The sequence below is a fragment of the Neopelma chrysocephalum genome, unplaced genomic scaffold (assembly GCF_003984885.1).
Source record: "Neopelma chrysocephalum unplaced genomic scaffold, ASM398488v2 Primary Assembly neopelma1_319, whole genome shotgun sequence".
NCBI classification, from domain to species: domain Eukaryota; kingdom Metazoa; phylum Chordata; class Aves; order Passeriformes; family Pipridae; genus Neopelma; species Neopelma chrysocephalum.
This window is the reverse complement of record NW_020897981.1, coordinates 563,532-587,820: the sequence shown is the minus strand read 5'-3', so window position 1 is coordinate 587,820 and position 24,289 is coordinate 563,532. Positions and strand designations below refer to the sequence as shown.

The following is a 24,289-nucleotide window of genomic DNA, read 5'->3' as shown; positions in this document are numbered from 1 at the left end:
AAGCTTTGAAAAAAAATCTGCACTGCAATTGATTTTTCCAAACAGCACAGAAGCACCTATTTGATATAAACCAGCAGTACCTGGGGAACCAGCCTGATGTGGTTCATCAACAGCCTCAGCTTCGGCCTCAACAAGCTGAATTCCTTGAGGCTGTTCATGCTCCTGAAGCAGCATATTGTCCCACAGCAGCCTGTGTCCCTGCTTCCAAGTTTTATTGGGACATAGACAGCACTGCAGCCACAGGAGCATCTACAGCAGGGTAACTGTGATGTGACCGAAGACCATTGAACTATTTCTTAAAAACATTTCAATGTGACTTTCAAAGCCTTACAAGATAATGAAAACCAAACTGAGCAAGTTTAAACACAAATAAGTTTAATTGAGGTCACATAAAATATATTTTAAACAAGCAGTGAGAAGGGATTAACAGTTACAGAACTGTACACATAATTCTTGTTATACCCTGCCCCAAACTACCTCTGATGTTTGAAATTTCTACATCCAGATCCTGAAAATAAATCATTTTCGTATAGCCCCGTTTCAATTGTGGGCTTCCAAGGTTCCATCTTCCCAACCCTTTCCAAACAGGGATTTTCAGAGCAGCACCAACAGCTTCTTTCTTTTCTTCTGGCCACTCCTGCTGCTCCAGCAAGCCCCAGGACACTTGCCTGTGTAATTAAAAAAACAGCAAAGACAGTTAACAGGAGAATCCCTAAAGACCTCAAACTCAACCTTTACACTGAGCAGTTAAGTAGCTGACCTTCATTTTTATATAAAAGATATACAATAAACAAAGTGTCTGCAATAGATTCTTCAATTTTCTGTGTATTGTCTGCATCCAATCTAGGCTCTAACTCCACAAGCAGGAGTTACTCCACTCTCAGGCATGCAGAGCACTGCCAAAACCCAGCACCACCGAGCACCAGGACGGCACCGGTGGTGCCAGGAGGACTCGGCAGCACCTTTCTCTCCCAGCAGCATAACACTGGCACAGGCACTGAGCAGCCACAGGCAGCTGACTACCACTGGGAGAAATAACTCAAAACTGAGCGTTTAGAGGACTGAAGGAAGTGGAGGCACAAAGTACAACCCTCTGGTGATGCCTCCTCTCATCAAGGTTTCCTCCAGCAAGTGGAATAGATAATGTAGGTTAGGTAAACCTATTGCTGGATAACCCAGGTTATCCTTTCTACTCTCAGGACCTGAGGCTGGTACAGGACCTCTCGATCACAACCAAAAGAGGACGTTTAGTTTACTAACAACAAAACGGAGTGTTTGCCCATCTCCCCTCGTTGGCTCATGGTCACAACCTCATCCACGCTGCTTGAGATGCTTCCGAGATCTCCCTGTGTCGCATGCACCGGTTATCCCTTTACATCTCCTCTCCACAGGCACCCGTGTTCTCCTGGAGGCGCCTCACGTGGCTGTTCCCCCTCAGCACAACTCGTGGGAGGCTCGTTCGGACCCGTCACCCGAGGTTTGTTCCCTTCGCACGGTTCTTGGCCACCCTGAGCTCCGGGTGCGACCCCCTCACACGTGCCCGAGCCTCCCATCAGCTGATGCCCTAAAGAGAGCACAGGAGAAACGTCGCTACAAATATTCAATCAAAGCTGTATTCACAGAGTTTAGCACTTGGGCCCTGCCGTATGGGAGGGATAAAAAGATATCAAACCATAAGCACGAGGAGCTAGTGCCGGACGGCACAGCGGACAGAACACCCCCTGAGCCGGGGGACCCGTGGGCCCAGCGCCTTCCGGCCGGTAGAAACGAGTAAATAATAAAAAAAAAAGGGAATATTTCAGGTGGCGCTCTCCGTTCCCGGAGCTCCGGGGCGCGGTGAGGAACCGCCGGGTCTGCAGCCCCGGTGCCGGTGCCTTCCCTCCTCCGCTCCTCTCCCCTCACGGCGGCCGCGGCGAGCCCGGCGCCTTCCCCTCCCCTCATCGCTGTTACCTCATGGCGGCCCCTCATGGCGGCGGCCCGAGGGACGCCCGGTCCAGCCCAGCGCCGTTCCCTCCCCTCACGGCCGCAGTTCCCCCTCATGGCCGCGGGTCTCTCCCATTCCCCCACGCGGCGGCGGGCGCAGAGAAAGGCCGGGCCTCGCCGCGCGGCCGAGGTGGTTCCGCAGGCGCCGCCCCGCTCGCCTCAGCCGCTCCCCCCGGGGCGGGACCGCCCGGCAGGCGGTGCAAAAACCCTCGGTAATGACAGGCACAGAAAGGTTTGGGCTGGGAGGGGTTTTAAGGATCAGCTCGTCCCACCCTCTGCCATGGGTAGGGACACCTTGCACTAGCCCAGGTTGCTTCGATGTGGCCTTGGACACTCCCAGGGATGGGGCAGCCACAGCTTTTCTGGGCAACCTGTGCCAGGGCCTCCCCACCCTCACAGGGAACTTCTTCCCCATATCGAATCTAAACCTGCTCTCGGTTTGAAGCCATTCCCCCTTGTCCTGTCCCTCCATCCCTTGTCCCCAGTCCCTCTCCAGCTCTCTTGGAGCCCCTTTAGGCACTGGAAGGGGCTCTCAGCTCTCCCTGGATTCTTCTCTTCTCCAGGTGAACCCCCCCAGCTCTCCCAGCCTGGCTCCAGAGCAGAGGGGCTCCAGCCTTGGAGCATCTCCGTGGCCTCCTCTGGACCCTCTCCAGCAGCTCCACGTCCTTGTGCTGTTGGATCCCAGAGCTGGAGGCAGCTCTGCAGGTGGAGTCTCACAAGGGCAGAGCAGAGGGGCAGAATCCCCCTTGACTTGCTGCCCACTCCTCTTTGGATGCAGCTCAGCACACGGGGGGTTTCTGGGCTGCCATTGCACACTGTTGGCTCATGTGCAGCTTTCCATCCACGAGAACCCCCAAGCCCTTCCCTGCAGGGCTGCTCTCAATGGATCCTTCTTCCCGTCTGTACTCATGCCTGGGATTGCCCAGACCCAGGTGCAGTACTTCAGAGGGCTGAATCTGCTGAAAGAGAGGACAAGGAAGAGACGAGGCCGTGCCCACCAATGTGGATGTTGAGCACGAGCGTGTGGCTCATGGTGCACAGACACCTGCAGTGTGTCACCATCACAGTCCCTGCCTGTGACAGACACTGAGGGCATCAAAGTGCTTCTCACCAGAGCCCACCTAATGCCCAAACTTGCTTGGCTGTCAGGCTGGAGGTGACCACCACAGTACAGGCAGCAGCAGTGACCACAGCAAACGGGTCCAGCTGATGCTGCACATCCACAGAAGTTTTCTTCCAGAGATTTCCTAAATTTTCTCCTTCCCACAGTGTCACTATTTCTTTTGCTCTGGGGACTGAGGGTGTGCCACAAATGTTGAGCCAAAGTCTGATCATGATATTGACCCTGCAGTGCCACAGCTGGAGGTGAGCAGAGACGTGGGGCAGTTTGGAGCTGAGAGAGCAGTAAATCATCACTCTTGCTGCCACCGGAGCTCCAGACATCAGTTGCACCAGGGCATATCCCACCCCAGGCTTGTAGCACACGTACTTTGGAAGCATTACAGCTAGTGCAAGTCCCTTGAGTGGATGCACTGTGCCAGAAGACAGTGGTTTTGTCCTGATTTAACCCATCCTGCTAATTTATGGGAGCAAAATCACTCAGATGTGATCCTTCCTTTGTTCCGTAGCTGAGCATTCACTCAACAGGGGTTACCCAGCTTCTGGAGCCTGTTGAGTCGCTTTGAACACAAGCTGCAGGGCTGTGCTGGGATGCAGGGAGCTCAGGGGAGGCTGTGTCTAGACTGGAGGAGTTCTCCGAGCACTGGCTGTGCTTTTGTTTTGTGGTAACTCATATTTCTAATCTGCCTTGGAACAAAGTTTCTCAATCCCTTCAGTCCCCACGACGACAACGCTTGCAGGAGAAAAGGAGAATCTGTTTAGCTTCCACCAAGCCAAGATGAACAATAGGCCGAGCAGGTGCAGGCCTTTGTTTGAGCCACCCTCACAACGTGCTCCAAGGCCAGCAACCAGAGGGAAAGCTATGCACATACAGGGAAATCTGTGCTGGGAAGTGAGAGGCTGGTCCTGGCATCAGGAGTCACTGAGTTCTGGTATTTGGCATTCAGGAGGCTTTTGAAGTATCTCCCTGATCCTGCTGAAAATGCCTTATTAAAAGAGGCAAAGCATATTAATTTGGGCCCCGTGCTGTGCTAATGAGTTGCACGGCTTCCAAACCAGAGCTGCGGCTTAAGGTCTTGGCAGAGTCATCACCCATCCCTGTCTGTGGGCACGTGCCCCCAGCCACAGGCAGAGACACCTCCAGGAACAAGATCCTGAAGTGCTCTGAGTCTGCTCTTACCTGTCCCCCCACCAGACAGCTTTTCATCTGCTGAATTGGGCATAGCTGGGAAACGGGTCACCACTGACAGGGAAAGCACCGAGCTCCTTGCCCTGCTCAGCACCAGGCTCTCTCCCCACGCACAGCCGTGTCCTAGCTGCTTCCTGGGACGAGACAGGATCAGGCTGTGCCAGGGAGGAACCCCCCACATGGCATGGCCTGCGTGAGCACCCCCACAGCCAGGCAGAATAGCTGCCTGCCTTGGGCTGAAAACAGACCAAGAGAAGCATTGGAAGAACACAGAGCTGGAGTGGATGATTGCCCGAGGCCAGAGACAGCTCCAGCTGAGCGTCATCCCCGAGCTCTGAGAGCCTAAGCACAGGAGGAGCATGGGGAGGGATCCCAGCCTTTCCAGGAAGGCCTTCAAATGTCTCACTGGAGCACAGAGCCCAGCGAAAAACTTCCTTTGAATGGGTCCCAAGTGAGAGATGTCATGGTTACACTGCTGTGCCTGGGCACGGACACAGGGAGCACTGACACGGGAGTCCAGCAGAGTCCAGGGAAGGTGTAGCTCATCTCTCTCCCAGCAAGGCTTTGGCAGCACTACATCTCTTTCTGCTTGTTTCAGGGCAGGGTTTTTTGCTGCTGGCAGCTGCTTTTGAGCTGGCACTTCTCCCCCATATGCCTGAAGTGGGACAGGGGCGAGCAGAGAACCAGCTCCCTGGCCCTCTGGTTCCCATTAGCTGGCACTAGAGTTCAGTTTTCCCAGCTCCACAGCTCCTGTGTTTCCCACGCTGGTTCTCCATGCCCCTATGTGTTCATCTCAGCGTTGAGGATGTGGATATTCACAGCAGAGGTGATCCTGCTGAACTCTCCATCTTCAATCCGTGAAGAAAAGTACTTTTACTGCTTGGATATGGCACTTTGAACCAGAAGTCCTTCCCCTGCAGCTCATGACACGGGTGGGACTCTGTCCCTCCATGCTGAGAAGGAAAATTAGCCCTCAGCACCCAAGGAGAGAGACAGGTCAGATTCTTCAGCCTGGAAGAAAGTGCTTTTATAGCCAGATAATTCAGCTAGAGAGAGAAATGTTAATGGGAGGAATCATTTGCACTCTCTCCAAGCAAGAGTAGGGAGTTTTCAACTGGAGACAAATTTTCTCTTAGCTCCTAACTTGTTGAACTGGAGTGCTCTGGGCTGTCTGTCCATCCAAACCACATCCATACATCACATCCAGGGTGGACATGAAGCAGTTAGAGCGAGTCCAGAGGAAGACATCAAGATAATTAGAGGCACAGAGCAGCTCTGCTGTGAGGAAAGGCTGAGAGAATTGGGATTCTCTGCAGAAAAGAAGGCTCCAGTATGACCTAATTGTGGCCTTCCAGTGCCTGAAGGAGCTGACAGGAAAGATGGAGAGAGACTATTGACAAGGGCCTGGAGTGACAGGACAAGGAGGAATGGCTTCAAACTGATAGAGAGTAGGTTTAGTTTAAATATTGGGAAGAAATTCTTCCCTGTGAGGGTGGGGAGGCCCTGGCACAGGTTGCCCAGAGAAGCTGTGGCTGCCCCTGGATCCCTGGAAGTGTCCAAGGCCAGGTTGGACAGAGCTTGGAACAACCTGGGCTAGTGGGAGGTGTCCCTGCCCATGGCAGGGGGTGGGACTGGATGAGCTTTACGGTCCCTTCCAACCCATTCTGTGCTTCTCTGACTCTATGATTCTATGATTCAATGATCTCCTCTGACTCCTCAGAAGGGTCCCTGGCATTTCCACTTCCCCTCTGCCATCACAAGATGGCATTCCAGGCCTAAAAGCTGAGCCTGCTCAGCTGGTGCTTGGAGGTCTTTTCCAGACCCTGAGGTGTCCAACACCAGAGGAAGCTGTGGATTTAACCCTGCCTGCTGAGCTCCTCTGCCAGCTCTCAGCCCCGATACTGCCTTTTAATCACATCCCTTAATGTCAAGGCTGCACTTTAAGCACCTGGAATGAAACACTGCAGCCGTTACTGCTGTAACCTCTGAGCCACCTGATTGCACTGAGTGAAGCCAGTCATAGTTTTGACAGTTAATGGCATGCAGAGCACTTCAATCTTGACCTGCAGCACCTCTGGCTCTTGCAGGGTTTCCTCTGCCCCTGAGGAGACTCTGCTAATCAGACTAAGCCATGAAGTAGTTTAAGACATGGCCAAATGGAGCCAAGGGCGAATCATGAGCAAAATGTGTCTGACTCATTTTGTTGCAAAGCACTGTCAAAGGTAGAACTGCCTTTTCTTTGCCTGAGAACGATTTGAGAGAGCAATGATAGGCCTTTCAATAATTTATACCTTTAAAATAACAACAACAACAACAAAAAGAGAAATCACTTGTCTTAGATATGATTTTTAGAAAACAAAGCTTATTTTGAGTTAGGTGCATAAAGCCCTGGTGTGGTGTGTATCACCTCTGTGTACCCTCTGCTACCTCTGCCCTCGTGGGGACACAGCTGGTCCTGAGCCACCTGCCCACCCAGGGCAGGACCCACAGCCAAGAGCCATGGACCAGTGTGGCCACATTGATGAGGGACTTTAGGATCACCTGACACCCACAAACCCACAGGACAGGAGCCCCATTTAAGCTCAGCCCTGATTCCCTCACTCCATGGCAGATGCTGCAGGAGCACCTTGGCTCGTGGGTGTACCCCTGGGTTCCTGGATGGACCCTCACACACATTGCAGCTGTGTCTCTTGCTGTATTTTCCAGCTGAACTTGGGATCCATGTTATAGCTGTGCCTCCAGCCCTGTCCTTGGCTCCTCTCTGGGCTCTGGACTGGGGTCATTGCAAGCTGTACCTGGGACGGTGACCCTGTAACCAGCCCTGGCCATAACCCTGCAACCCTGGCCGTGCTCAGAGCTGGTGGGACTCTGCTGAATGATAGGACATCTCTGCTGAGCTCATTTTCCCTGCTGGGCCCAGCAGACAGTAAGTACCAGACCCGTTCCCTGTACATCTGTACATCACCTTCTGCTCCATGGCCCTCCCCAGGTGACAGAGAGGGAGCTGTCCTGCTCTTTGGTGGCTGTATCAGACAAAGGCACAGGGCTGAGATAACGTGAGGCTCGCTGCTCCCACGTGTGAGTGGGTGCTCCAGGCTTCATCCACTGGTTGCTCCCTGCAAGAAGAACCCATGATCCAACCATCTTCTCTGGCCAAGGGCCTGCAGCCTCTCACCAGGGCTTAGTATTTGCCTGTCTTGATGGATCGGTGGCTGTGCCGTGTGCTGGGTGACAGCTCTGCCTGGCACAGCTCCCTGGGGGTGGCAGCAGGGCAGGATCTGTTCCTGAGCTGTCTCGGAGGCTGTGCTGGATGTGTCCCTCTGGGCAGCTCAGGGGAAGGCTGGTTGGGCTGTTCCCTTCTCTGTGGAGCTGGAGAGCAATCTTGCTTGATCTGGAGGGAAGAGCAGTCAGAAAAGGTTACATAAACCCATATCAGCCTGCTGGAGGGCTGGAGGCACTGGCACCCAGAGCATGTCCTGGGACCCTGCCCACTGGGACCCTGCCTGCAGCCCCTCTCCCCACTTCCCTCCCTCCAGGCCCACCTGAGTCTCCTTTCTCCCCCAGAGCCTTGGTCTTTTTGTTGTTCAAAATGTGCTCAGGCAGCACAAGGGGCCTGTACAGTTCCCTCTGCTCTGGGCTGAAACTGCTGCAGAGCAATTTCTTTTTCCATTTGGTCCCTGGTAGAGCCCTGGAGCTCTGCTCCCTTCCCCTCTCATCCCTGCTCTCCTCCTGCTGAGCTACTGCCTGGCCCAGTCTCCTTCCCTGGTGTCCCTTTCCCCTTCCAGCTCCTATTTAACCCCCATGTTTTTGCTCCTCTCCCTCCTTCAGTGCTCCCATCCAGAAGACAGATCATAAACCACGAGCTCTGTTACTCAGTGCCTGTCATCCAACAGATCTTAAGCCACTTTCTCACTGTGATAAATGTCATCTCATCCTATGGAGAGGTCACAAGTCACCGCTGGGGTCTGTGGCAATCCCACGGCGTCAACCCCAAAAGTACAGGGGTTGCAGCAACTGCCTTGCCCTGAGCGTGGGCACCACAACCTGCTCCTCTCCCCACTGTGGGCTCCCTTTAGGAATTCAGATCCACAGCAAGTCCCACCAAACACTCCTGTGTCCTTCCAGTGGCCCGCCAGGTCCCTTGGCAGCAGGGAAAACTGTGGGACAAGTGACCAGGGACAGGGTTAAGCCTGTGGAGCAGAGCTGGAGGAGCCTGGCATGGCCAACCTGAGCTGTGCTGGAGCTCTGATGGCTCTAAATCGTAGTGATGGTAAAACCCAGTTACTCTGAGCTGTTTTGCTGGTGTTGGTTTAAACCTGTGAGGTTTCATAAAGCCTGACTCGAGTCCCAGGGGATTTTAGGCAGTGAATTTTAGGGTGGTGTGAGCACAGCCCACATGTCCTGGGGTTGGGTGCTGGGGAGAGGTGGGTGGGCACACCAAGAAAAGCACCAGCCCAGCACTTTAGAGCAGAGCTAACTGGGAACAGCTTATTCCATTAAAAAAAAAAGGGGGAAAAAATAATTGTTCTTAATTAGGACAGAAACCCCGAGATAGACTTTTTTTTAAAGAAAAAACCTAAAAATATCATTTTTGCTTTGATTTGAAAACTATTTTGGCTCTTCAGACTGTAAGATAAAACACATTGGAATTGATGATGCATTTCACAGCAAAAATACAACCCTTTTCATCTTGAAAATGCTGAAATGGGTTGTTACGAAATTTTCAACGTTTACCCCCTTTTTAAAAACCAAAATTTTTAATTTAGCTGAAATTTTTTTTTCCACCCCCCTTAAAGGAAAATCTTGATTACATTTTTTTCCCAACAGCTTTAATTAGAATTAACAATTACAGCTGATTCTTGGCTGGGTGATAAACAGCTGGACTGTGCAGCCCTCTCTGCTCTGGGACTTCCAAACAAGCCCCAGCACTGGCAGTTTAGCCCTCTGCAACATTCTAGACTTGTCTAGTCCCTGGAATTTATTTTTCTTTCCTTTTTTCCCCCACTCTTTCTCCTCTGAGGGTTAGTTTTTACCAGTGCAGCATCTCTAACAGTCAGGGAACTTCACAGTGAGTCGAGATCATATTGATTTCTCGAGGAAGAAGCCGCATACTAATTTTTCCTATTTTTCTCCCTTGAGGAATGCAGGTAACAGCCTCAGGAAGGCAGCTGGGTTTGTAGATATTATGTTCACCTGCTGGCTGACAGGAAGGTCTGAGGTCTGTGGGACCATCATGGGACACAAGGAGACCTCAGCTGGCCTGGTGCAACGTCTGGAGATGACGCTGGTGTCGCTGGTAAAGCTCATGGGATTAAAGCAGAATAGGTTAAGCCTGAGAAAAGCATTAGGTGAGAATCAGGGCATGGATCAGGTCATGCTCCAGCCACAAAAGAGGCCAGGAAGGGCATCCTGCTTAAACCAGCCCCTCTCAGGCTGAGGAGAGCCTTTGCTTGTCCTGCCCAGGGAGAGGCTTGTTGCAGGCAGCAGCTCAGTCCCAGGGCAAAGGCTGGCCCTTGGTGGGGTTCCCAGGCTCGAGCCCACCCTGCAGGCCCCAGAGCCCAGCAGAAAGTGCTGCAGGGAATCCCAGGGCTTTCCAGGCTGCAGGCCAGGTCAGAGCCTTCTTGGATGGCACCTCAAGGTTTGTCCAGGGCCTTCTACCCTGTGTTGGGGGGCTGGGGGTTCAGCTGCCAACCTGACAATGCTTTCCTCTGCATCAAGGAGGATTTTCACACACCCCAACCCTTTGGGGGCAAGGGAAGGAACAGCTCAGCAGTGTGAATGGGGAGGAAGGGCACAGTGGTAAAGAGGAAGGGCAGATATTACAGTCTGCTCTTAAACCCCCTAAACCCTCCATTTCAGCCACCCAGGCAGGTCCAGCCTTTGCAGGCAACCTCCAGAGGGCCAGCAGGCACTGGGGCATCCTCCTTCACCAAAACCAGTGTCCCCAGTGTCCCCAGTGCCCACTGCCACTCCCCTGCTGCCAAGTCCAGTGCTTTCCATCGCTGCTCATCCCTGTGCTGGCTCTGTGCTGTGAGGGCTGATCTCCTCTCCCTGGAAACAAGCCCCTGGCTCCAGCCTGTCCCACCTCGCTCCTCCCACTCCTCTGCCAACAGTTATGACCATCCTTGACAATCCTGAGGTAGCATTAAGTGAGAGGGAGATTTCCATACAGAACCATTCATGTGATTAATGGCTTAAGAGATTTTGTGCAAATTAAAGCCTTTCTTCACACTTCTCACTTCCAACTCTTCAAGCTGTTGCTCTTTTCCTTCTAATCCTGTACAGAAATCCCTGTGGGCCCCATCCCCTTTGCTGCTGTTTTCTCCCCACAGTGACCCAGGGACGTGACTGGCAGCCCCCACTGCTCTTTGCCACCCAGTTTACCCAAAATCTTCACTGTGCAGTGAAGGGGTCCTGGGCAGATCCTGCTGCTCCAAGGCCAGTGCTGCAGAGAGGAGGATGCTGTGAGCACAGTTTGTTTATACACAAACCAACCCAGGAGAGGGGCTGTAAATGCCTCTTTATTTCCATATTTATCATCACACTTCAGATGGATGAGGAACCCGATGGAAAGTTTAGATGAAACAGGGAAGAAATGAAAAAGTGTCAGCAAGAGAGAGCTCAGCTGAGAGACTGGGAGCCCCAAGGGCTTCCAGGAGCAAAAAGGCTTTCAATTACCACTCTGCTGCTCCATAACATCCTCATTTCCCCGCTGCACAGCTGGGAGGGATGGGCAGCTGGGGAGCCCTGCCATCCTGTGAGCCCACTGTTCTCCCAAAAACTGCAGCCTGGTCATTGCAGGGAGATGGACCTGAGACCCTAAAGCAGCAATTTTGGTCTTGGTGGTGTTTCATGGGCTGATTCCTTCCCAGATTTTGGAGGGTACTGTTGGATTCCAAATTTTGGATATGAGAAAAAGAAAACTGCTAAGTTTAAACAAAAGCCTTGGGCTGACAGAGACTGGGAAAAAACCTCCATCTAGAGTCCAGACAAGGATCCAGTGATGTCACGGGTTTGGAATGTCCTGCCCAAGCCTGGAGAAACCATGCCCTGATGTCATCAGACCTGTACAGAAGACCCATTGTACCTTATCTGCCCCTTTGTGTTCCCTGAATCCTTGCATTTTGTAGACCGGAATAACTGTTCCCCCCTGTAAAATCCCCTGAGATAAAATGGGATTTTACCCATGAGGTAATTCCTAAGACCCCAAGATTTGTCAACCTGGGTTTTTCCCTATTACTTCATCTCTGTGAACCCCCCCAATTTTAATAGAATGAATATGCAACCCCCCTTTTGAATATGTAAACCCTAAACCCTTTAAATATGAACTTGTAAGTCCAATAAAGCATTCCAGTGTTCTGCCTCCGCTGTGATCGTCGTAGTTATTGACTCGCTACAGGGTGCCAGGAGCAGCAGATAAATGGAGAGGCTCCCGAAGTATCTCCAGGTAATAGGTGCCATGGCCACTTGTGCCATGGTGGAAAGGAGCCACAAAGCTCTGTACGCCTTCAGAACACCCAACACTGGGCACTGGTGATGGATGGAGATTTAAAGCCCATTTTTGTAGGGAACAATGGCTCATAACCATCCCCTCTCCTTTAAGCGTGGTCTCCTTGTTTCCACCTTATGGGACGTGTTTTATAACTGGGCCCTTGCTCCAGAGCCCGTGTGTGCTGTGGTGTGGAGGTGCTTCAAGTGCAGTGCAGAGGAGGTGGCAGCCGGGGTGTGGCTCCTGGATGAGGCAGCTGGAGCGGCAGGGATGGGGGCTTTCCAAGGATCTGAAACCTTCAGCCCTGGGAGGGGACTGTCAAGGGGTCCTGGCTCTGCTGAGGGATAACCAGGGCTGTGTCCTGCCCAGAGCCCCTGTTCCCTGGGGAAAAGGCAGGAGACGGAGCTGTCCCATGTCTGTCTGTTCCCCTTCCGCCCCCCATGCAGGTGACTTTACTTTTACCCCAATCCCTGCTCGGGTTCCCATAAAGGCCCTGCCCAGGTCACTTGAGGTGACTCTTAGAAAGGGTCCCTGGGGATGCTGCTGCCCTCGCAGTCCCAGCTGAGCTGGTGGCACTGAAAACTTGAGGTTCCCTTACACCAGCTCTGTACCCACCAGGTCCCTCTGCTCTCGCTCTGGGATTTATTCTCCTCCCTGCCTCTAACTCATTTGTGCACAGCTCAGGATTGATCCCTGTGCCTCCTTCCCTAATTTAATCCAATCCTGACACCAAGCAGGAGTGAGGGAGGGCCCGGGGGAACCTGCACGTGGCAAAGCACTTGGCTGTGAGGAACAGCGTTGTTACTGCTCTGGGATGGAATGCAGGAGTCACCTGGCCTCAGAACAAGGCAGAGCTGCAGCCATGGATACATTCAGAGGGAGAAGAGTTGTCAGGGATTGTCACCCACCAGGATCCTGACCCTGAGCTGGGCCACTGCTGCCCGGGCAGCAGCTCACCCGTAAAGCCTCGTGCTTCTCTGGCAGAGCCCCTCTGAGGGCAGGGATGGCCCCTGGGCTCATCCCGCTTCCCACTCTGGAGCCTCCGAGGGATGAACGGCAAAAGACCCGGGATGAGTTGGTTTTTTTGACAGTGAATGAAATAGGATTTGTGCTGCTGGTGATGAGAGGCTGCAAGTGCGACCCATCTGATCCTCGTGGCAATTCAGAGAGGCCGATGCTGAGGTGGCAGAACTGGTCCTGCCATAGCCCTGTGTCCCAGCACACAAAATGGGTGAGAAAAAGCATTTTAGCAGTGAGTGGGGGGACCCTGCAGCTGTGATACCCTAACCCATCTCATCGCAAGCCCTGGGGTCCCCTCTGGGTGTACATGCACTGCAAAAAACCCTCTGCTCTGGGCTGGGCTGGGTCATGTCTCGCTCCTTGGGCTGTAAAGACTCATTTCATCATGTCAGCACGGAAAGTGGCTGCTGGCGAGACTGGGACAGGCTGGGAGGGGCTGCACAGCACTGGAGCTGCAGGCTCTTGAACAATTACAGCTACTTGAGCCCAGATTGCGTCTCATATTTTGCTACAGCATGACTAAAGCAGTTAAGAGGCAGGAAAGGCTGGGGGGGGAAAGTGTTTCAGGCAACAATCCTGGTAGGACTCTGTCTAGACTTGTCTGGCCACAAATCCATCTATTTTGGTATAAAGCCTGGACCTGCCACTTGCAAATGTGAGCTTAATGAGTCTCCTGCAGCTTGTGGAGTTTGCTTCTTATCCACTAGAATGACACCTCTCATGCTGGTCCTGGTGTCCCCCCAGAGGGAAAAGGGCAATTGAACTCTCTGGATGTCTCTGCCTTGTTGTGTTGAACTGCATCCCATGGCTTTCATCCGGGTCTTTCCCCAACCAAAACTACTTGCAGGTACTTCAATATGAAAAAAAAATCACAGAAAATTAAGAGTTACCTGGTGAGGGGCAGTGGTGTGAGGCTTCCCAGTGATGGCACCTTGTGGCTTTATTTTGCTTTTGGACTTAAATTGAATGTCCAATTATGTGTCTGGGGGTGTTCAGCACGAGCCAGGTAAATCCATTTCTGACCAAATTTGGGACACGTTGCCATGGCTGATCTCCTGGAGAAGCCAAACGGCCCTGAGGAGGTGAGGTGGCTCCAGCTGAGCATGCAGCGCTCCCAGGCACAAACCCACATGGCCTTTTCCTGAAGAAAATCTGCATTTGTGTTGGCCCAAGAGTCACCCTGTGGCCCTCAGCACCATCCTCACAGTAATGGCACTGTCTTGCCTCTGGAAAGGAGCTGGAAAACAGTAATCCTTGAAAACAAGCAATTAGGGCAGCTGGAAAGGCAAGGGGAAGTTTTATCAACTTTATTATGATAGTGAATCCCAGCGCAGTGTGAAACTGCTGATCTGGGCTTGTGCAGAGCAAGAACAAGTTCTGTACATCCCTGGGGCCTAAGCTCTCCCTCCTGCACCACTGCCCCTTAAGACTGGTCCAGCTTTTCCAGCCCTCAGCCCAGTTCATTGTTACCTTGTGAAGCTGTTGATGGAGGAGCTGTTTCACAGGGAATACCCCAATTCTGCACTCTCAGCTTCTCTTGGGCATCCCAGGGAGGGGATTGTCCTGCTCTGCTCTGCCCTGGGGCGGTCTCACCTCAATATTGGGGCAGTTTGGGGGGACACAATGGAAGGAAGGGATTGAGCCATTAGAGAGTGTCCAAAGCAGGGACACAGAGATGGGGAAGGGCCTTGATTTGAAGCCGTGTGAGGACACTGAGGGCACTTGGTGTGTTCAGCTGGAGCAGAGGAGACTGAGGGGAGACCTTCCCTGCAGTTCCAACTGCCTGGGCAGGGGCAGAGAAGGGGCAGGGACTGAGCTCTGCTCTGGGGGGACCAGGGACAGCACCCAGGGAAGGGCTGGAGCTGTGTCAGGGCAGGCTCAGGTTGGATCTCAGCAAAAGGTTCTTCCCCCAGAGGCTGGTTGGGCACTGCCCAGGCTCCCCAGGGCAGTGGGCACAGCCCCAAGGCTGCCAGAGCTCCAGGAGGGTTTGGCTGATCCTCTGGGGCACAGGGGGTGACTCTTGGGGATGGGCCTGTGCAGGGCCAGGGGTTGGACTGGATGATCCTTGTGGGTCCCTTCCAACTCAGCACATTCTGTGATTCTGTGATAAGGGAAGACAGAGGTGCCAGTTCCTGGTATTTGGGAACGCTCTGAGCTCACAGCAGTGCCGGGCAGTGCCTGCTGGGACAGGGCAGTGGGCAGCACCTGGCACACCTGGGCAGGATGCTCTGGCCAGGGACACCATCCCCAAATCCCACCCTGCACTAGGTGCCAGCCACCTTGAGCAAAGCTGGCCCTTGAAGGAAGGGGTTTACCATGAGGAATCAACTCCACGAAGTGCAGTTCCCCAGGATGCTGCAGGATCAGGGCTCTGTGCTCATTAACCCCCAGGGCCACTGAGGAAGCCCAGGAGTGGCTGCAAACAGGCAGCTGAAGGCTGATGGATTCCTGCTGCCTCCTGCCGAGGCTGCCCACAATCCATCAATTACCTATCTGCTTAGTCCTTTTCTCCAGCCTTTTACAATCTAAATAGCACATTTTATAGTCGCAGCTAAGTGATGTGATCAACATCAATTACCTACTAAAAGAGAATCAAGTCTTGATTTAAAATTAAGTGCCGCATTTTGCCATGTTCTTTATATGTAGCCAACAGAATAATTGCAGTGAAATAAAAACTAATTACACAACTCCACAATTAGGCCTCCCTCCTAGTGCTGTGATTGTCTTTAAGTACATTGATGAAAAATTACTCCCAGCCCTAAATTACTCTCTCACACCCATCTTCTCCAATACCTTTGAAAAAAACCCTCCACCCCATCAGATCAAACAGAACTTGAGATACACAAGATAACACATGCAGAGAGTGTTTTCTCATCTCCTGGATGTGGGAGCAGTTTCAGACGCAGGATTAGGCTGGGATTGTCTGAGGATGCAGCATTGCTGCTCTGTGGATGGACTGAGCATCTCAGCAAGGCTTCCCAAACCGCCTGGGCCTGCCACAGCCAGGGAGAAAATCCTCTTCCCTGTGTTCCAGCTGACATTTGACTCCTGGGCTGAAAGCAGAGGCCAGTCCTGCCCAGCTGCCAGCCTGGGGCTCACTGTGTGGAGGGGTTCGATTGCTGTGCCTGAAAGAGGGGGATCACCTGGCTTCAGAGAGATGGGGGATCATCCCATTCGTGCTGTTCCAGCTGGCAGAAACAAGGGGCAGAGCTGGATCCAGCTCACCTGTCCCACTGGAGAGATGACAGCAAGGTTTGGGCAGAAGTGGAGCCGTGTCCTGAGCTGTGGCAATGCTCCTCCAGGAGCACAGAGGGCCTGGAGCCCAAGGGAAGGAGAAGGAGTTACATGGAGCCAGAAAGCACTGCTGCCTGAGAAACCACAACCCCCAGCAAAAATCATAAACCTCAATAAAGCTCCTGACGGGCTATGTGGGATTTGATTCCAGATGATGTTTTTCAGGTGTTTACAACCAACCTGGAAAGACTGAAAACGTTCAATTACTCGAAAGGGAAGCTGAGATTTGCTCACACTCAATCTCCTGCCTCCAGGATCTCTGTGGGTGCCAGCAGCAAAGCACAGCACACAGGTGAGCAGAGCCATGGGGGCACCAGCCCAGGGGTTTGTGCCATCCCTTCAGTTGTCACCTGCTGTCCCTGAGCATCCTCAGCTGGATAATTAAGCATTGCAGGTTTAATTTTGGGGCTGGCAGGGTGGGTTTGGCTGCTGTGTGGTGGATCCCAATGGGCTGCTCCTCAGCCACAGCCCAGCTCTTGCCAGGGAGGGTTGCACAACTCCTGGCTGTGGATTTTCCATCATTTCTGCAATGCCATCACTCAGTCACCACCGGGAGAGGGGCAGGAAGGGCTCTGGCATCTGATTTTAATTAGCACAGTGCTGGGAGTGAACAAGGCACAGGGAGCCCTGGGGTCACACCTGCAGCAGCCCAGCACTCCCTGTGCCTTTTCTGACTTTCTCACCTCATTCTCAGCATGGGCCAGGGGTGCCAAGCCTGTGAATTTACACCCTTGTATCTACCTGAAACCTCACGACCTCCCTCGAAACATGTGAAAAATAAAGGTGCTGAAGCAGCCTGTGGCAGGGATGTGATATGTGAGGTGTGAGGCCAACAATATCTCCTGATCCTTGTGAATATCCCCTCCTGTCCCCCCGCACCCTTCCTGAATGTCCCTCCCTATTCCCCCAGCATGCATCCCAAATGCCCCCTCCTTTTTGCCCAGCATCCATCCTGAATATCCCCTTCTGTCCCCCAGTACCCAATTCAAATATCCCCTCCTGTCCCCCAGCACCCATCTCAAATTTCCCCTCCTGTCCTCTGTCACCCATCCTGAATATCCCCTTCTGTCCTCCAGCACTCATCCCAAATTTCCCCCCCTTCTCTCCCAGGGGGGAGCCAGGTGCCAGGGATCTCAGGACACCCCAGCATGGGCAGCTGAAGCCCCCCTGGCCCAGCCCCCCCCCTGGCTGCACCCCCGTGCCGGGGGCTCAGGGCTGTCCCTGCCCTCCCATTTTCCCCCCGCTCCTGGGGCTGCTGGAGCCCATCAACCCCCGGTGCCACCACACGAGTGAGGGTCCCAGAGCAGCTCGAACGGCAGCAGTGGATGTTCAGCAAAGCTGCTTTTCCCACACAATTTCCCTAACATGGAATCACTGCAGTTGGAAAAGCCCTCCAGCCCACGGAGTCCATCCTGTGCCCCATCCCCACCTTGTCCCCCAGCCCAGAGCACTCAGTGCCACGGCCAGGCCTTCCTTGGACACCTCCAGGGATGGGGACTCCCAACACCTCCCTGGGCAGCCCCTGCCAAGGCCTGACCACCCTTTCCAGGGAGAAATTCCTGATGCCCAACCTAACCCGACGCGGAAAGGTCCCTCAGCCAGTCCCTCCCTGAGGGGAGAGCTCCTCCAAGCCTGCACACTCTGGCGGGGCCGGTGCCCGCTGCCCGGGACAGGCCGTTCCCACATCTAGGGTGGCTCCCGACCCGGCCCGGGACAAGGCTCGGCCCGGACACGACTCAGCCCGGCCCGGACATGGCCCCGCCAGGGCAGCACGGTCGCCGCCTCACGGGGCGCGGGCGGGGCCGGCGGGCGGGGCCAAGAACGGAGCTGATTGGGCGGGGAGGGGAGAGAGGCGTGGCCAAGGGTGGGAGAGAGGCGTGGCCAAGGGTAGGAGAGAGGGCAGAGGCGGTGCTGATTGGGCGCGGAGGGGCGGGGGGCGGGGCCGAGGGGAGGAGAGAGGGCAGGGGCAGTGCTGATTGGGCGGGGCGTGGTCGAGGGGCGGGCCCGGGCCGGGCGGGGCGGAGCGTGCGCAGTGCGGAGCGGTGAGTGGGGGGGTTGGGGTGGGAGGTCCCGCCGGGGTCCTGAGGGGCCGCGCCGCTGCCCCGGGACAGCCCCGGGGACATGGCCCGGGCACGGCCCCTGTGGGCACGGGCCGCTGCCTCCCCTGCGCTGCCGCTGCCCTCGTTCGAGGGGAGCCGGCGGTGAGGCCTTGACGGGGCCGGGGCTGCCCCCCTTCGCCTCCCAGCGGACGTGCGCGGGCCTTGAGTGTCCGGCCCCGGGGGCTTGGGCAGGGCAGGCAGCCGCTGGGGCTGCAGTGGGGGCCCTGTGGTGGCACTTAGCCACGCTCTGGGGCAGGACAGGGATCCCTTACACTGAGGCGTTTCAAACATAAGTATCTAGACATAAGTTCCCCCAAACAGGCGCAGTTTGGGTCCTGCCTGGAGCACACTGACCTCCCAGGCAGCTGTGGAATAGAAACGTGCTGGTACCGCTGGAGCAGCTCCAGGACTTTAAAATGGATTTTTCTTCAGGGCCTGAATTTTAAAACTGTTTAATTATTTTGGTACAAGCCTGCATATGGCTCTCTGGCTGGAGAACTCGCAAAATTACACGTTGCACGAGGCCGGGGAGCGAATGCTGAGCAAATGGGATTTTGTGTATGAACACTGTTTGGAACGTTGCCTGAAAATGTTTAACCTCAGTGGTTGACTAACACTTGGGCGAGGAGTGATCTTTGACAGAGCACTGGCGCTGCCGCCTCTCAGCACGGCTGGGTTTACACTGACAAGTTTTGTAGATACAATTTCTTGCGGGCAAGTTATTTATTCTGCGGTGTTTGGCTGCTAGAGCTGAGCCAGTCCCAGTGCGGGGCGGAGGCAGAGCTGCCTGCACCGGCGCTGGTGGCTTTGCCTGCCAAAGGAGGGTAACGCGCAGAGGCATTGCCGTGGTGGAGTGTCTGTGGAAGAGCCTGCTCCGAGCACAGCCCTGGCAGGAACCTTTTAAGTGCAGATAAGTCTCATGAGGACGTTAGAAGATGATGACACACCCTGTCATTTACCGAACGTGCTGTCGCAGTGTCCCTGCTCCGTGTGAGCCTTTAAATTCATTTGTGCTCTGAGAGCAGCATTGTTAAGGGATGGACTTGTATTTTCCTGTCTTTTCTTTCCCTCAACCCTGCCTTAAAATGACCAGCCTGGACCACGTTGTTTTTCAGCAGCCTCCAGGGCATTTACAGAAACGGTGGAAGTATCCAAAATATTATCCCAGAAGCTTTAGTGTAGGAGTGCAGCTAATGCAGGTGAGAGCAGTGCTGGAAGTTCCTGGCTGTGTGACCATGTATGTACTAGTTTTGAAGGGATACAAATACGATCCTTTTAAAGAGATCAGCTGGAAACAATTCCTCATGAGTTGTCAGAACAGCCCTTGAACCTGCAGTGCTGTCCCCATGCCCTAAAGCAGCACAAGAGCAGTGCTGGTGCTACCACCACCTCTGTTCTTACAGTTGAGAATTTCTTTAGCCTGAGCAATAAAACACCTGTAAAACTTTGCAGCACCCCCAGAGCTCTCTCTGCGTGCTCCTACTTGGGCTGGGTAGGTGAAAGCACATCAGCCATACCTTGAGAATTTGCAAGGCAGTGAATTATTGGGATAAATTTAGGGATAACAATCAGCCTTTCTGTGTGCTAATCCTCTCTGCTACTGACTCCCTCCGTGGCTTTTATAACCCCCCTCAGCTCTCCCCACTTGTTCCCCTCTGAGGAAGAACATTTAACTCACGCTCGTGAGGGAGGTGAATCAGCTCTAATTAAGATTTGTTCAGTGCTTTGTTGATAAGTTCTCTGTAAAGCCAGTTGCTATTTTTTTATTAACACGCAGATATTCTTAGCACCTGAAGTGAGAAATGACACAACACTGGGGATCTCTGGGAAACAGCTCTGCAAAGGGAGACAGTGCCTGCTAACCAGGGCTTTGTCAAATCCATTCTGGCTGCGGTTTACAAGGCAGCTCAGAAAAACCCCAAATCCCCTCGAGTCACTGGGAAGTCTTAAATGTTCCTGGAAGTTAAGCCCTGCTTTTGCATGGGATTTGTAGCTCTTACCCCCTTGCTGGATTTCTCCCAAGCTGCCGGTGTGCTGATGGTGTCAGCTGCTCTCACCTGCTTTGGAACACCTTGTTGCAATTACTTCAATTCTTTCAGCAATGAGCCCCTCAAATTATCCTGTCTGAGGTAGGGAGGGCTGGGTGATGACCCTTACAGGCTCCAGCCGGTCCCAGAGGTTGGTGGGGCTGTGTGGGGTAAGAGGGGAGGAGGGAAACTGGGAAGCCCTTCCCCAGGGGTGCATCCCATCCCCCTGCATGGGAAATGAAGCTGAAGAGCTTCGTTTGTGAAAGATAATGAAGGTGTGAATGGAAATGGTGACGGTGGTGCTCGGTGCCTGTAGTGTGTGGGTGCCCCTGCAGTGGGATGAGGAGCTCTGTTGTATTTTGGGGAAGAAGAGGCTGTTCATTTGGCTCTGTCACTGCTGTAGGAGTGGCCAGATGGAGGATGCTAAAATGAAATGCAGGGCTGGAGCAGCCTCCTTGTCCATGTGTCCTGAGCCAGGTGAGAGAGACTTGGCTCCAGGCTGGGCAGTGGTGGATGATAGTGCAGGACTGGGCAGGGGCCAGTTCCCTCTGGGCCCTGATGGAATCCCAGTCTCTGAGAGCCTGACTGCTTGAGCCTCTCCCTTGCAGAGCTGAGCAGCCAGTTCAGCTCTTGCTGTCACAGAATGGGGAGCCCAATGGATGGTTGTCCTTCTTGTAAACCCTGTTAAAGTCTGAGAGCTGGTACCAGCCCTGGAGGGAGCGGGATGGAGAAACCCCTCTGCAGGTGGTATAGGGTGGTGTGTTTTACACTGCTGAGCGCTCCACTGGTTGCCCACATTCTCTGCTCTGTCTGTGCCTTAGAGGTGATACCCAGCACGGAGCCCAGAATTGGGAATTTTATGTTCCCAGACCACAGAGATGTTTTTAGCTCCTCACAGCTGGAGCTGTGGAGTCACAGCACTGGCACATTTAGGCCTGTCCCTGGTTTTCCTCAGCATTCCCCCCATGTCGAGAGCTTTGCCCTGGCCTCTGTTTGTGCTCGATCTCTGTTTGTGCTGTTTCCAAGTGCAGTTCTTTGCATTGTTTTCCTTGCTTTTCTTTCTATTGATTTGTGGGTGTTTTGGGAACTTTCCTTCAGTTTATCAATTCCGATCATGACCTCCAGAGTGCTTCCAGCTCTTAACTGCTGGGCATCCTTTCAGGTTTTAGAAAAGTGCTTTCTCTGTTGTTCAGGCATTAATGAAAAGGATGAACAGAAGCAGACCTGGGCTGAGCTCTGAGAGCCCAGACATGAGGATTTCTCCTGTGGTGACATGGAATTGCTGATAGCTACCCCTAAAATGCATGGGGGTGAGTTGCTTTGGTTGGTCTCTTTTTTCTTAGTTAGTAATGAGCACTGGGCTTCATTAAGGCGAGCTCACCTAGACTTAGTCCCAGCTCCTCTGCTTTTTGAAAGCATTGGATGGATAGAGTGAAAAGCCTGCTTTGTGCTGGTCAGAGGTGTGGTGGGCAGGGGGATTTGTGCTCTGTTTCTGAAAGCTCAGGTGGTTTTCAAGAGCTTTCAAAAACTTCATTTACCTGGGGCTTCTCGCTGTCGCTCGCTAGGACTGGGATGGCTCTGAGGCAATCCCAGAACTCCCTGAGCAGCAGGATATGTGTGGGAGGAATTTGTGTCCAGCACGTCCCGCTCCCCTTTGTTTGTCCACAGGTCTCTCCTCAGTGAGAGTTGGGCTTGTCCATGTGTGACTAAGGTAGTAAAAATACATTTTTCTCCTCAAGCAATTCCCAGTTCCTTGTGTGGTTGCTCTGCTCTGGAAGAATTAAAAATTACTTGCTCTGGAGAAATTAATGACACTCATTTTTATCCCTGACTAGTGTCACCATGGGAGAGGTTGCAGGATACCTCATTCCACCAGGGCTCTGCCTCAGTGCCAATTTTGCTTAAGGAGGAGGAATTCCTTGGGCTGAAATAGATTTCACTGGAGAAAATGTCACTGCCCAGACAGGGCCAACTCTACCCACCCCGAGTTCTGTAAGGACTGAACTGCTGGGTTCATCTGTTGGAGTTTTGAGAGGTTGGTCCTTTTCTGAAATACCCTTCCACTCCATCTTTCTTTGCACACTGGTGTCACTGTGGGGTGAAATTTGGGCCCCACTGAATTGAAGGACAATGCAGGGTTCCTCTGTGGGATTCATCTCTCCCTCCTCTCCAGGCTGGTAACTTGAGGTACCTGTCCACAGCTGTTCCCTCCAGCTGTGCCTCAGGGACACCATCACCGGGGTGGAGATGCTGGGCCCTGTTTGTTCTCCTGTGTTGGTCCGTGCCTGATGGTTGAGTCATAGAATCATGGAATATCCTGAGTTGGAAGGGACCTGCAGGCATTGTTGAGTCCACCTCGGTGGGTGCCCTGACCGAATTTCAATTCCAGGGGAGAAAATTCCAGCCTTCCTAAAGGGTTCCTGTGGTTTTTGTTCAGTTCTTCCTTACTTGTCTCTCGGGGGCTGTGTGCTGTAGTTAAATATGGGTAGAAAGGTTGTGTTCCACTCTGGATTACAGCAGAATCTCACTGATGGATAAATTGCATCCCAAGCCCAGTTTGCAAAGCCCTTTGGGCTTCGTGGGCTGCAAGAAGCTGTATTTTATTCTAAATGTGTGCTTGCTGATAATTCTATAGGATTTGCAGTCAGCAGGTTGTAAGAGCCCTGATTATACCAGTTCCCTGTGCAGTTAGACTCTGCCCAAATAATTCAAGTGCTTGCTGCAGAGAGACAAAAAGGAAGATGGAAGGATGATCCAGAAACCTCTGGATCACTGGAGCAGGTGGGAAGAAGATACATATGTTGATCTGAAGAAAATATCAAGCCAGGTATATGCCTTTAAGCATCTGAAGAAAACTCGGGATTTTCTTAATGGCTGCCTACTTTAAACGCAAATAATTCCTTTAACAAGGGGTTTTAAGGGTTTAACTTAATTTTAGAATTTTTATTTCAGGCATACGTCCATAAAATTAACTTCTTTATCGCAGAATGCTGTAATGTCTTCCATGTTGCTGCTCATTTGCAAGAAATCTCTGCACAGTTATTTCTTATGTACCAGTTAAATCTATGAGCCAACAGATGTCAAGTGTAGCAAAAATGCTATAATAATATTATGGTCTAATAATAGTTATAATGATTCTAATTACCTGGTACAGCTTCTGAGAGAGGCAGTTTCAGAAGTCAGTGCAAAGGAAGTGCTTAACCTTGAACTGCAGGAGCAGGGCATTCCAGAGGTGCCTGCACCCCTGTCTCCATATCGGACATCCCATTCCCTTTATTTCCTCTGGCAAACTGGGATTGGCAGTCTGGTGTGCTTTACATGTTTAGACTTCATTTTGGCTATGTTCAGAGGAGGAGAGGAGTTTCTTGGAATACCAGGATGTGAACCTGTTCATTTTCACCCTCTGGTGCTCCCGTTGCCTGAGGACGGTGTTGCCCCTGGATTGCTCCCACCTCAGGCAGGCTGTGGAGCCTCAGCAACCTCCATCCTTTGTGCCAGCTGGTTGTGCTGTTTGAAGTGTCGGGGAGGCTTTGCCACAGCCTGGAAAGCACAAAGCCAGCCTGAATCTGCCTGATGGGAGAGTGTTTGGGGGTGTCCAGGTGAGCGGCCTGGACTTGTTGATCCCAATGGAGCCTTTGGTGTGGGAGGAGAGGAGAGCACTGGGCTGTGCTGGCTCTGCCTTCCACAGTCTGGCCCCCACCGCCTCATCAGAACCTCTTTCCCCACATGCTCCATGTGCCAGCTCTGTTATGTCACTCCCAATGCCCCTCTACCACCCCATTATTCTTTTAGAAAGGATCCTGGGCTGTATTTTTTATATTCCGGTGGTTTTTGCCCAACATTTCTATGTGCTGTTAGTGCCGTGGGGTCCCAGAGCTCGTTACTGTTGTAGGATAGATAAGGCAATGCGTAAGGGATCACCTAATTCTGTGACATGAAGTTGCTGAGGAGTCCCTGGGTCCCAGAGCAGGATCATTTCTGCAGAGGAAGCCCTGCATGGGCTGGAATTTGACAGCTTTCAGTGATTATATGCCAGGCTGAACGTTTTTCCTCTAAATTATAGATTCAC

The 24,289-nt window shown here is 52.9% G+C and overlaps 1 protein-coding gene, 1 long non-coding RNA gene and 1 other non-coding gene across 7 annotated transcripts in view; 1 reads left to right on the top strand and 2 right to left on the bottom strand.

Annotated features, from left to right (window-relative positions):
* Window positions 1-358: 358 nt before the first annotated feature.
* LOC113978295 lies at window positions 359-2,116 on the bottom strand. Of its 3 annotated transcripts, none has more exons than XR_003537531.1 (3): window positions 1,951-2,116; window positions 1,261-1,564; window positions 359-668 (listed from the first exon to the last, which is right to left on the bottom strand). It is a non-coding gene; the product is annotated as an uncharacterized LOC113978295 (long non-coding RNA). The 3 variants fall into 3 exon arrangements; XR_003537533.1 differs by having other exon boundaries at window positions 1,311-1,564; window positions 1,951-2,114; XR_003537532.1 differs by lacking the exon at window positions 1,951-2,116 and adding an exon at window positions 1,673-1,917.
* On the bottom strand, window positions 828-1,030 carry LOC113978305. Its single transcript, XR_003537539.1, has one exon. It is a non-coding gene; the product is annotated as a small nucleolar RNA SNORA74 (small nucleolar RNA).
* A 15,956-nt stretch (window positions 2,117-18,072) lies between the features above and the next one.
* Window positions 18,073-24,289, top strand: part of SIL1 (SIL1 nucleotide exchange factor) — a 99,021-nt gene continuing 92,804 nt past the window's right edge. The window contains exon 1 of one of the 3 annotated variants that reach the window (XM_027705100.1): window positions 18,073-18,136. The gene's annotated coding sequence lies outside the window, so the exon portion shown is untranslated. Of the gene's footprint in view, window positions 18,137-18,418; window positions 18,497-22,125; window positions 22,256-24,289 lie in introns of those variants that run through there. The other 2 variants (XM_027705101.1, XM_027705102.1) reach the window with 2 other exon arrangements.